The sequence below is a fragment of the Halichoerus grypus genome, chromosome 12 (genome assembly GCF_964656455.1).
Source record: "Halichoerus grypus chromosome 12, mHalGry1.hap1.1, whole genome shotgun sequence".
NCBI classification, from domain to species: Eukaryota; Metazoa; Chordata; class Mammalia; order Carnivora; family Phocidae; genus Halichoerus; species Halichoerus grypus.
In genome coordinates this window covers 80,549,058-80,561,614 of record NC_135723.1, presented here as the reverse complement: position 1 = coordinate 80,561,614, position 12,557 = coordinate 80,549,058, and the positions used below count along the sequence as shown (strand labels likewise).

At 33.8% G+C, this 12,557-nt stretch overlaps 1 long non-coding RNA gene across 2 annotated transcripts in view; it reads right to left on the bottom strand.

The window, feature by feature from the left end:
• Nucleotides 1–7,836: 7,836 nt before the first annotated feature.
• Nucleotides 7,837–12,557, bottom strand: part of LOC118555491 (uncharacterized) — a 33,933-nt gene continuing 29,212 nt past the window's right edge. The window contains exons 3-5 of one of the 2 annotated variants that reach the window (XR_013442856.1): nucleotides 10,664–10,758; nucleotides 9,807–9,931; nucleotides 7,837–7,965 (exon numbers count right to left, since the gene is read on the bottom strand). This is a non-coding gene — a long non-coding RNA (uncharacterized LOC118555491). Of the gene's footprint in view, nucleotides 7,966–8,580; nucleotides 8,625–9,806; nucleotides 9,932–10,663; nucleotides 10,759–12,557 lie in introns of those variants that run through there. The other variant, XR_013442855.1, reaches the window with a different exon arrangement.

The following is a 12,557-nucleotide window of genomic DNA, read 5'->3' as shown; positions in this document are numbered from 1 at the left end:
AATGGATGCCCTGAAGATAAGGGGGAAATATTGTAGCTCTCAAAAGTGCTTTAATGGGAGCCAAAGTGTTTTTTGGCTTGTGAAACTAAGTGATAAATTCCTTGGCCAGCATGTTCTTCCTCTCCAAGCTCATAGAAGCTTTTTGTTACACTTGCAGGGACAGTTGGTTAACAAATCTAGATTATCAAACTAAAAACTACTCTTATTAAAAGTTTAGAGTATTGAAAGTGTTGAAAATAACTTGAAAAGTGTTCTTTGTAGTGAAATAACATTGTAAACCACAAAATATAACTATAGCTCTAAGAGCTACAAAGCTTTTTTATTTTTAATTAGAGAAGCATGATGATTAAAAATGAATTCTCAAGAGAATTGACTAAAATTTTATTTAGTTCAAATTACTATAAAAAAGTGATAATTTTTTGAAATTATAAGCAAATAATACTCTTGAGAAAGTTAAATTGACTTAACTATTTTTCATAATTTAGGTATATATTTAAGAATCTTATTTATTACATCTATTCCACAATTTTATTGATCCATGTATAGAAAGGACAGCATATTAAGTTATTCTTGTTAAAACATTATTATTGGCAAAGAAGTCACTAATAAATGTGCATTATAATCCATTGACAAGCATAGATATGTAACCTGACATACCAACACAGGAGAATTAAACACCTAACTAGAAGCTAAAAAGTAAAAATAGAATGAAATGATTTGCATAAAATGATTTAATATTGAAATACCATATTTCCAGAAGTCCCTTTCTGCCTAATTCTGTATCATGAGTCAAAAAAGAATTACCAGTTAAGGTGTAGTAATTCATTACCAAAAAGTTTGTTGTTACATAAAATATGGGATATATAACATTACATCACCCACATGTAATGTAATATGTAGTGTGGCGCTTTTCACTAAAGGCACTTCTTAACCATTCCCCAAATTCTCTTCCATAGTATCTCTATTTGGTAGCAAAATCAATTCTCATTAATTATTTTTAGAAGTCAGTTCTGTTTGTTGGTGTCTAATTCGGAGAGAGAATGACTCCATGCAATGGTTCTTAATGAGCACACGCCTATGAATTACCCACCTGACTTGGAAATAATGGCCTGAGAGGAAGGAAATGATGAAAAGAATGGTAGGAAGTAGTTGTAACCACAATTTGATTGAAGGAAGGTCTTTGTCACAAGTGCATGAGGGAGTTAGCAGGGTAGTTTTCTAGTTTGTCCCTCTCTACCTTATAAAAATAAAAGATCTTTGACACATGAGGGAATATTAACAGTAGTAAGTAAAGGTATATAAAGCCAGCTTACATAAAACATAAGGATACTGACATGATCAAGCATGTTAAAAAATATAATAAAATTTGAGTTATATTCTACCCAATCAGTAAATTGTGCAAAATAATAGTAAAGAGCAAGGATTTTGTTGTATAAAATAAACAAGAAAATCCATGTAATGTGAACTACGCTCAGCACATAGTAAATGTTCAAGAATGGAAATTAATGGTGAGAAGGATAATGAGGGATGCCTGGATGGCTCAGTCAGTTAAGCATCTGCCTTCAGCTCAGGTCATGATTACGAGGTCCTGGGATTGAGCCCCATGTTAGATTTTCACTATAGGCACTTCTTAACCATTCCCCAAATTCTGCTTCTCCCTCTCCCTCTGCCGCTCTGCTTCTGCTCTCTCTCTCACTCATGCTTGCTCTCTCTCAAATAAATAAATAAAATCTTAAAAAAAAAAAAGAAGGATAATGAAGTCACCTCAAAAGTCTCACCATACAAAAGTCTTTAAGAATATCTGTTAGGAGTAAGTTTCATACTCTTTGACACAGCAATATCCACTTTGAGAAGCTTTTCCTAAAGAAATAATTAGATATATATGCAATGATTTTCACAGAAATTAATTTGAACAAAGATTTTGTTAGCAACCTAAGTCTTAAGAGGGGAATGTTTAAATCAATCATGATTCACTATGAATCATGAAACACTATGAATCCATTTTAAATGATGTTGAAGAATAATACTGGATGAAAGGATACATTTTTAATGGGATATTGCTAAATGGTAAAATTTGTACACATGAGATGATTTAACTATGTTTTGAATATACATAAATAACATTGATCTGATATTACTTATATTTTAAAATTTACATACAAATTATACACACACTCATAATGAAAAATATATACCTAAACTGAACAGTTGTGCCTGTGTGATTACTTGTGTCTTTTATTCTTTTTTCTGTCTTTTCCAATTTTTCATTTGACTATGCTTTATTTTTTTTAATGTTAATATCAATTGAATGATCTTCAAAAGGACTTTTTTATAGATGCTGATAAGACTAGGAAAGGTATTTAGTGAGTACATTGATTTGAATTGAAAAGTTAGGTCATAAATCAACAATTATGGTCAATGCTGAAATGAATACTGGAATGAATGACTGAGAATCTATAAGGCTAGCTTTAAGTATTCTTGTAAGCTGCATTCTAAGAATGACCCACAGAGTCTTCAAGCAGTTTAGGACCCTAGCACACTAAATCAAGCAGGTACTTCTTTAATAAGTTCATTATGAGGTAATCTCAAAGATTGCTAATGCCTTAAAATCTGTACAGAACGTGGCCCTCCCTTCACATCCTGAAAAATGGAGAGAAAAAGCTAGCATAAAGAGGTCGGCAAATGGGTATGAGAATCCAAGCAGCAGATGGCTCTGGTGGTCTTCAGCAGGTGCTCATTTACATATTTTGGCCATAACCACCCTTGCCTTTCCCCCATATGGTAATATGCTCTGGCTTGAATGCACATTTAGACCAAAAACTGTGTGATATAGTGAAAAATGTACTGAACATAGAGTCTTAGGTTTGATTTATGATACTGGCTCTTATACTAAGGACATGCACAGTCTTAAACATGTCCCTTGAACTTTGTGAATGCCCCTTATCTCAACCAGGTTTGCTGGTCATATTATTTATGCACAGATTAAAAGGAACTAATGGAAAATTGGGCTTAAAAGACTTGGATTCACCATAAGTCATTGCTATTTAAAAGCCGAAAATTTGGGAAGAAATAGAATGGTGTAGTGGGCAAAAACACACAAATTGCAGGTCAGGTATCTTGGTTGTCTCCCTGTCAATAATTATAGCATGACCTTAAATACATATAATTTCATCCATCCTCAATATCCATGTATGAAATGTGGATGGAAGAAAGGGAAATGAGACAATAGGAGTTAAGCTATATTGTCTTTAAGATCTTATTAAAGTGTAAAGTAATCATGCTTTATTAAAGTGTAAAATAATTAAGTTCTATGAAGTGAGTAATCTGGTCACCTTTTTCTTGAGAAAAGTATGTTTATTCTGAAATTTTAACTGTCATACATTAATAGGAATATGTAATATAACATTATTGAAATAAAGGGTATGTATAACAATATCACTGAAACAAAATGATATATAAGTAGACATAATATTGAATAATATTTTGCCAACACATTTTATCTATGAATAGAAAATAACTGATATATCCCCCTAGATGTATGTTACCTTTCTCTTTTAATATAGGCTAAATATAAGGGTTCCTTCTTACATATAATATTCTTCTATATTTTTAGTATCAAACTTTTGTCATTATGATCCTTACAGATAGCAGAAATATTGCCTAATTTAGTCTTTAGGTACCAATGAAAATTTTGAAATAGTAAATTAAATAAATATGAAAATTTTAAGGAAACAATCTGGACTAGTTTAAAACATGTTCTGTGGAAAGTGATGAGTTGTTGTTTTTTTTTTAATATTCATTGTTATTTATCTAATATCTTCCAAGTATGGTTACTTCATAACCTATGTATTATAAAATCAAATTAATTATTAAAAAATTCTCCTTGACAAAGTAATAAAATCATCTGGACATAGCAAAATGATATAGTAAAATATGTTAATATCACATTAAATAAACTAAACTAAAAAAATTAAATCCAAGTTTTATTCGGAGTTCATTCATTTATTGAACAAGGTTTAATCGAGTGTCTGATGTGTATGCAGCATTGCTAAACAAAAGTCTTCAAATAACATTAGGTGAATATTTGAGAGGAAAATCAGTAATCTCAGTTTCTTTGTATTGTTATTTGGTCTTTGTGATATGCTAATCTTTCTACTTGTAATGGCATCTTCCTATTCCCTGAGAACTTTTGGTTATTTGGAACTTTAGAAAAATGTAAGCATAGAGAAATTTTATAACTAAAGACCAGCTTAAATGAATAGTATTAGAGATCACAAAGAATCCCATCAACCAAATTATTTTCATTCTAGGATGCAGAAAAATAAGCAGGTTTCAAATACAATACAGGTGAATCATTGTGAGTATGAATTATGTCATCGCCTAAAAGAATAATATCTTTCATGTTGAATTTTCATAGATTTTGGAGAGAGGATGACAGTGAATCATACTCAAAGGTGACAAACCTTTTTGCCATCAACTTTTTCACTTACTGAGAGAAATGCATTTCCATCCCTGAAAGAGAATACTGATAAAGTTCTGAAATCTGAAAAAGTTATCCAGTTTTCAGGCAAGCATAATACAATAGAATAAAATACTTACAGAAAAAGAAATGCTCAAAAATCTTGTGAACAATCCATTTATTTTACAATAGTTACTTCAAATCCAAAGAAAATCAAGAGCTTCCCTGTTACTGAGACTTAAATATTTTCTGAAGAACTCACTGTCTAGACTTTTCAGAAACCTACTCTCCAGATACCAATCAAATTGTTTTTTAAGTTTTAAAACTGACATTGAGAAAGATAGGCCAAATCTATCAGAAGTGATAGTATTTTTCAATACTGATATAAAAGGGCACTGTATTCTAGGATAGTTACAAGTTATCACAGAGCTAGAACAAACAATCCTAAAATTTGTATGGAACCCAAAATACCTAAAGCAAATCCTGAAAAAGGAAAGCAAAGCTAGAAGCATCACAATTCCAACTTCATGCTATATTACAAAGCTGTAGTCACTGAGACAGTATAGTACTGACACAAAAAGAGACACATAGATCAATGGAACAGAATAGAAAACCCAGAAATGGACCCACTGCTATATGGTCAACTAATCTTCGGCAAAGCAAGAAAAAATATCCAATGGAATAAAGATAGTCTCTTTTACAAATAGTGTTGGGAAAACTGGACAGACACATGCAGAAAAAACTGGACCACTTTTTTATACCATACACAGAAATAAAATCAAAATGGATGAAAGACCTAAATGTGAGACAGGAAACCACCAGAATCCTCCAGGAGAAACAGGCAGCAACCTCTTTGACATCAACCTTAGCAACTTTTTACTAAACAACTCTTCTGAGGCAAGGGAAACAAAAGCAATGAACTATTAGGACCTCATCAAAATAAAAAGCTTTTGTACAGCAAAGGAAACAATCAACAAAACTAAAAGGCAACATATGGAATGGGAGAAGATATCTGCAAATGACATATCTGATAAGGGCTAGCATCCAAAATCTATAACCTTACCAAACTCAACACCCAAAAAACAAATAATCCAGTTAAGAAATGGGTAGAAGACATGAATAGACATTTTTCCAAAGAAGACATACAAATGGCCAGTAGGCACATGAAAAAGTGCTCAACATCACTTATCATCAGGGAAGTATAAATCAAAACCATGATGAGATATCACCTCATACCAGTCAGAATGGCTAAATTAACAACACAGGAAATAATAGATTTTGGCAAGGATGTGGAAAAAAGGAAACCCTCTTACATTGTTGGTGGGAATGCAAACCGGTGCAGCCACTGTGGAAAACAGTAAGGAGGCTCCTCAAAAAGTTAAGAATGGAACTGCCTTATGACCCAACAATTGTACCACTAGGTTTTACCCAAAGTATACAAAAATACTGATTCAAAGGGGCACATGCACCCCGATGTTTATAGCAGCATTATTAACAATAACTAAATTTGGGAAGATCCCAAATATCCATTGACTGATGAATGGATAAAGAAGATATGATGTATATATATATTGTATATATGTATATACATATATATACATACACATATTATATATGTATATACAAACGTGTGTGTGTGTGTGTGTGTGTGTGTATATATATATATATATATATAATATTATTCAGCCATCAAAAAGAATGAAATCTTGCCATTTGCAATAATGTGGATAGAGCTAGAATATATTATGCTAAGCGAAATTAGTCAGAGAAAGACAAATACCATATGATTTCACTCATGTGTGGAATTTAAGAAACAAAACAGATGAACATAGGGAAAGGAAGAAAAAAAAGAAAAAATAAGATGGAGGCAAACCATAAGAGACTCTCAACTACAGAGAACAAACTGAGGGTTGCTGAAGGGGAGATGGGTGGGGGATGGTTAAATGGGTAGTGGGTATTAAGGAGTGTACTTGTGATGAGCATTGGATATTATATGTAAGTGATGAATCACTAAATTCTATTCCTGAAACCAGTATTACACTCTATGTTAACTAACTAGAATTTAAATAAAAACTTGAAACAAAACAAACAAAAAAAGTCAATTGTATTACTTTAGGTATAAATGGACTCAATATGCTTAAGCATAGTATAGTGAAAGAAAGAATTTGATTATCACAGAAATATAAAGTGTTTGCCATTAGTTCTCTTAAAAGGCTAGGATGGAATTGATGCATAATTCCATCAAAGGTTGCAAAGCATTTCCATTGGTCACCTGCCATTCAGTTAAGAGGACTAAGAAGCCTCTTTGACCATCTTTACTGTTGTTGACATTTCATGTTTTCTTATTTATTTTTTTCTTCCTGGTTTTAAAATTACTCCTGATAAAAAAATTAAATTAAAAAATAATAAAAAATTAATCCTGGCAGCCAGTTTAAAACTTCTTTCTCTCATGGGAAAACTTAAAACAGAATTATTTAAAATAATAGTTAATAATGAAAACGTGTGGCATCATGCAATTGAAAAATAATTTTACACTGAATATTTTATTTTCAGATATTCTTTTAAAGTCCTTATTGATATATCATACACTATTTTGTTTCTTAAAGATAAGTTGAGATGCATGTAGAACTTAAATGAAGTTGCTTTCATGATAGTAAGGATTAAGTTGTGTGCAGATTAAGTGGTGTGTCTTCCACTTTTCACGCATATTCAAAAAATAAATTTGAACTGTTAAATAGGTTTATCAACATAATAATTGATATCAAAAAATATATAAGCCCCAAGATTGGGTAGGGGTAGTTCATGAAAGCACATATTTTTGTAATCATTCTCAAGAATGAAAAAGACAGAATCAGAGAAAGAGAGAGAGACAGAAAGCACACAAGCATCCATGCAACCAAGTTTTTTTTCCTTTAGAAATAGCTTAGATTTCATTTTTATCCCAAAGAAATAGAAATGTAATATGGAACATTTTACTTTGACAGAACTAACATCTTAAAAACAGAGGCAAAATGTGACAAGAATTTTAACAAGCGTGAATGAGAACTCTTCTTATTTTTATTATTTTTTTAAGATTTTATTTATTTACTTGAGAGAGAGCACAAGCAAGGGGAGAGGCAGGAAAGAGAGCAAGAAGCAAACTCCCCACTGAGCAGGGAGCCCGATGCGGGGCTGGATCCCAGGACCCTGGGATCATGACCTGAGCTGAAGGCAGACGCTTAACCGACTGAGCCACCCAGGCGCCCCGAGAACTCTTTTTAATTTGGAGCTGCACAATGAATCAGGGTGCAAGAACTTATAACTGGAGAAGAAAACAGAGAGGGTGTTTTCTCAATAAATATCTTCCCAAGAGCTTTTAGAAATAATGCTCTCCTCTATAGATCGTATCTTGTACATCAGCATCATCTTCTTAATGACAGATGGCAAATGCCACAAAAGAAGTTTAGGAGCTGGACAAGAGAATATAGACAGAAGTGAAGTAAAATCCTCTCAAGTATATGACAAATCTGTAATAAATAAATAAATAAATAAATAAATAAATAAATAAATAAATAAATATAAATATAAATATAAATAAAAATAAAAACCCGCCAGAAATAGATGCCTAAACTTTAAACTTTCTATTTGTTGCTCAATCCATTAGACCATGTTATCTCTCAGGATGTGTTGAATTGAGCAATTCTTATTCACAATGCTAGAAACAAATGGATATACACTGATTCTGTTTTAAGCCTGAATGGGTGTGAACAGACAGGTAGTTTGATGAAGGTAGTCATATGATGACTCTTTGTGAGAAAATGTTTGACAAGCTGTCAAAACTGTTTTGGAGAAAGAAACAGTGGATAGAGTTGCTCTAAGGAATACATGTCAATTCAGTTATCTTATTTCTACATCATATTTTGATGCTAGATGGGTAATCTTTGTGGATCTCATGCTAAAAATCAAGTTAATGTAAAGTGAGTCAGATTGATTTTGAAGCACTGAGCTAATGTTAACATTCATGCCAAAATTTTATCACAGGGTAAGCTCAGTTTTACCAAGATTTAAAACAAATATTGATAATCTACAAATACAAGCTTATGGCTTGATCAAATAACTCAACACAAACACTGTAGTTCAGAGACTTATGTATCAAATGTCAAAAGTTAGAATCTGAAGAGAAAAGCTGTCAGGGAAAAGGGAAAGAAGGGTAAATCTCTGAAAACAGACTAAAACTTGCAATCTGTCATCTGAGTAATGAGATCAAGAAAGAGTTGTATAGTTGATGTGTTGAGTGGAAGGTGATTTAAAAAAAAAAGACTCTATGACTCACTAAAATATTTTTATGACTTGCCAATTCTCAAGGAATATCATACAACTACTTTAACTTTGGCATTCTAGGCACTCTGTGATCTCAATGTCAAATGACTGTCCTCGTTCCCTATAGTCCAGACACACTAGAATTCTTACCTGACCTCTACATTTACCATCTATAAGCCTTCACTGCTAGTCTCTGGTCTGAATTCCTCTCTCTCTCTGCCTCTGACTGGTGAAACCTCACCTAACTTTTAAAGCTCTGTTCAAATACTCAAATCCCATATCTTCCAAGAAAACGCCTCTGATTTTCTGGTGGGAATTATGCTCTCTTGTATACATACAGATTTTGATTTGACTCTATAATTGATTTATCACATTCTGCCATAAATTATGATTAATTTTATACATCTGTCTCTTCCCTATATATAGTCCTAAGGCACAGGAACTATATTTATCACTTTGTATCCCATTTATATTTGAAAGGTTTTGTGGAATTTTACTACAGTTGACTCTTGAAGAAGATGGGTTTGTACTGCATGGTTCCATTTATAGGTAGTTTTTTAAAATATAAATACAGTACAGTACTGTAAATGTATTTTCTCAATAACATTTCTTTTCTCTAGCTTATTTTATTGTAAGAATATAGTATGTAATACATATAACATTAAAAATATGTGTTAATCGACTATGTTATTAATAAGGCTTCCAGTTGGCAGTAGGCTATTAGTTTTGGGGGTATCAAGTTATACGGGGATTTTTGACTGCATGGGGGGGCATCAGTACCACTAACACCCACATTGCTCAAGGGTCAACTGTAAGTGAATGAACTGGCAGATTAGGACATCACAGATAATGTTTCATTTAAATATCCTGTATAAAACAAAAAAAAAACCCAAAACCTCAAAAGGTCTTTGCAGACCTTGATTTCCCATTTTATATAAATGGAGGGAAACATCCTCTGCGGTCTTCTGCCACGAGTCTCCTTTGCCATTTGAGCACCCAAGTATTACTCTAGAGCAATGACATATCTTTGAAAAATTCTCATACTTACCCTATTCATCTCCTGGTGCTTGACTATAGCTTGACATATTCATTTCTAATAGCACCACACATTCCTTCTCATTTGGGATAACAACAGTCTCTGGGCAAAACATCACACTGACTGTACTCTGAAGGCTGAAAATGAAAGTTGGAGGCATGAGATGTTGACAATAATTTTTGTATACTTTTATATCTATGTGAAGTTTCAGATGCTAGACTAAAATGAGGAATATTTCTTTACTGTGCAATACCTGCAGGGTGTTCCACAATAATATTCTGAAGTTTCCTCTGTAGCGAAAAAGAAACGTGTCTTTGTGTTTACTGATTTAAAAGAAAAATATTATGTTGGAGTTACAGTCCAACATAAACTCAGACCTCACTAGAGCTCTCAGCAGTTAACATCTTCTAACTAAGCCTTGTAATGTTAATATTTTATGAAGAGACTGGCTTAAATGATCAATATAAGAACTACCTCCGCCAGAAAATTGTGTCTTTGCCCTGCTCTGGCAATCCCGCGGTACTCATCTATTTGTTTTTAGATTGTAAGACCTCTATAGGCATCCAGGCAAGAAAGAGTTCCTTAAGACTGAAACTTGTCTTTGTGAGGCAAGAACAAAGGAAGTTGAAGTTTGGGGAAACAAACAGCCTTAACTTCAGAATTACTCCTTTTCTTTCTCTTTCCTCTGGCTCTGTGTCTCTGTTCTCGAGTTACATTGCCCTTGTTCCTTCAATTGATGAAGACTTCTGATCCATCAGTGTTGGAACCAACCCAAGCAGCCTACCTGCTGCTTCAATTTCTTCAGATCTCCCTGATGTTGATTAATACAGGAACCTTAGACCTCTGCTTTGTCCCTTTTATCTACTTACCTGGCCATTGGATACTTCCCTGGCTGGGACATAGCATTCTGTCTGTGTTTGGCTTTCCTCATTACAGTTCCTCAAGGGGCTTCTCTACCCACTGCCTGAAGAGGTAATCACAAATAATAGTTTTCACCTTCTCAACTTTTCTCAAATACCAGTTGGCCATCAGCTTATTAAAAACATTGAATTTAAATTTTTATTGTGAACAAAGGATAAGGGAGAAGAATGGCATATTAGTTTTCCAGGGCTGCATAACAAATTACCACAAACTGAAGGATCTCAAAAAACAAATTTACCGGGGCACCTGGGTGGCTCAGTCATTAAGCGTCTGCCTTTGGCTCAGGTCATGATCCCAGGGTCCTGGGATCGAGCCCCGCACCGGGCTCCCTGCTCCGCGGGAAGTCTGCTTCTCCCTCTTCCACTCCCCCTGCTTGTGTTCCCTCTCTTACTATGTCTCCCTCTGTCAAATAAATAAAATCTTTAAAAAAAAACAAATTTACCCTCCCACAGTTCTGGAGGCTAGAAGTCCAAAACCAGGGTATCGACAAGTTTGGTTCCTACTGGGGACTGTGAGGGAGACACTCTGCTCCACGCTTCTCTCTTAGCTTTTGGTGGTTGCTGACAATCCTCAGTGACCCTGGTTTGTAGAGGCACCCACTCCAAGATATCTGCTTTATCTTTACATGGTGTTCTCTCTGTGTTTTTGTCTCTTATGTCTCCTCTCTTCTTATAAGGACACTATCTATATTAGATTAAGAGCCCACCGTACTCTAGTATGACCGCATCTTAACTAATTACATCTGCAACAATCCTCTATTCAAATAAAGTCACATTCTGAGATAGTGGAAATTAGAATTTCAGCCTATCTTTTTGGAGAATGCAATTAAATCTATAACAAATGGTTATAGGCTGACTGGTCACATTCATTACAGGAATTTAGGACTGTTCAAAATTATTAGAATTTCTGACTTTGGATAAATATACCCCTGATTCTACAGGTATGGTTTCTCTGCCTCAGATATGGTTTCCTTTGAGAAGAAAACTTCTCAAAGTCTTTGTCTTATGCATATTAGTGGGATTTAGGGATTTTGTTGTTGTTTACTTTGTTTGCCATAACTGCTAATAGTTTCACATTTGTACTATAAACAGGCATACATTTCATTCAATAAATATTTACATCTCTATTCATTATAAGATGCTGTTTTGGGAGGAAGAGGGGTATATAAAGATATGTAAGGGCAACTCATTCCTCCAGGGATGTTTTAATTTAGAAGACTACCTAAATTTTAATTTTGAAGAAGACTATCTAAATTCTAAGGTACTTACTGTACTAATCTTTAAAAAAAAAAAGTACAAGCAAAGCATTATAGATTCCAATAAGGTGAAAATAACATCAGCTGAAGAAATGAGGGAAAGCTTCCCACTAGCACAGTTTTAAGTTTAGGTGTTAAAGGACAAGTCAGGAGAAAAGCAATGTATACTGGGTTCGGTGGAAATATGCATATCTTGTCTCCCCCCCAAATTCTGAACTTCTTGGATTCCATCATCTTATAATATGAAAATAGATTGATAATAGGCAACATTCCAGGCAGAAGAAAATCAAACTGTGAACAATGAAAGGATGGCAAGGAGAATACATCTCAGTGTGGTTGGATTAGAGCTAAGGTAACTAACTGGAGATGAGACTGGAAAGGTGGGTCATACACTCAACCTCTTGCTCTCAGGACCGATCTCAATCAGAAATAGGATATATATAAACATTTCCCAGCCAAAAACCTTGAGTTAAGTTTCAAATCACCTTTACTGCAAGTTCTGCCTGCTTCCTAAGCCCAGTCATATCATTTGTGTCTTGAGTTTGTAAAAATCTAAAAGAGCACTCTGGGGAATGGGTAGTACCTAT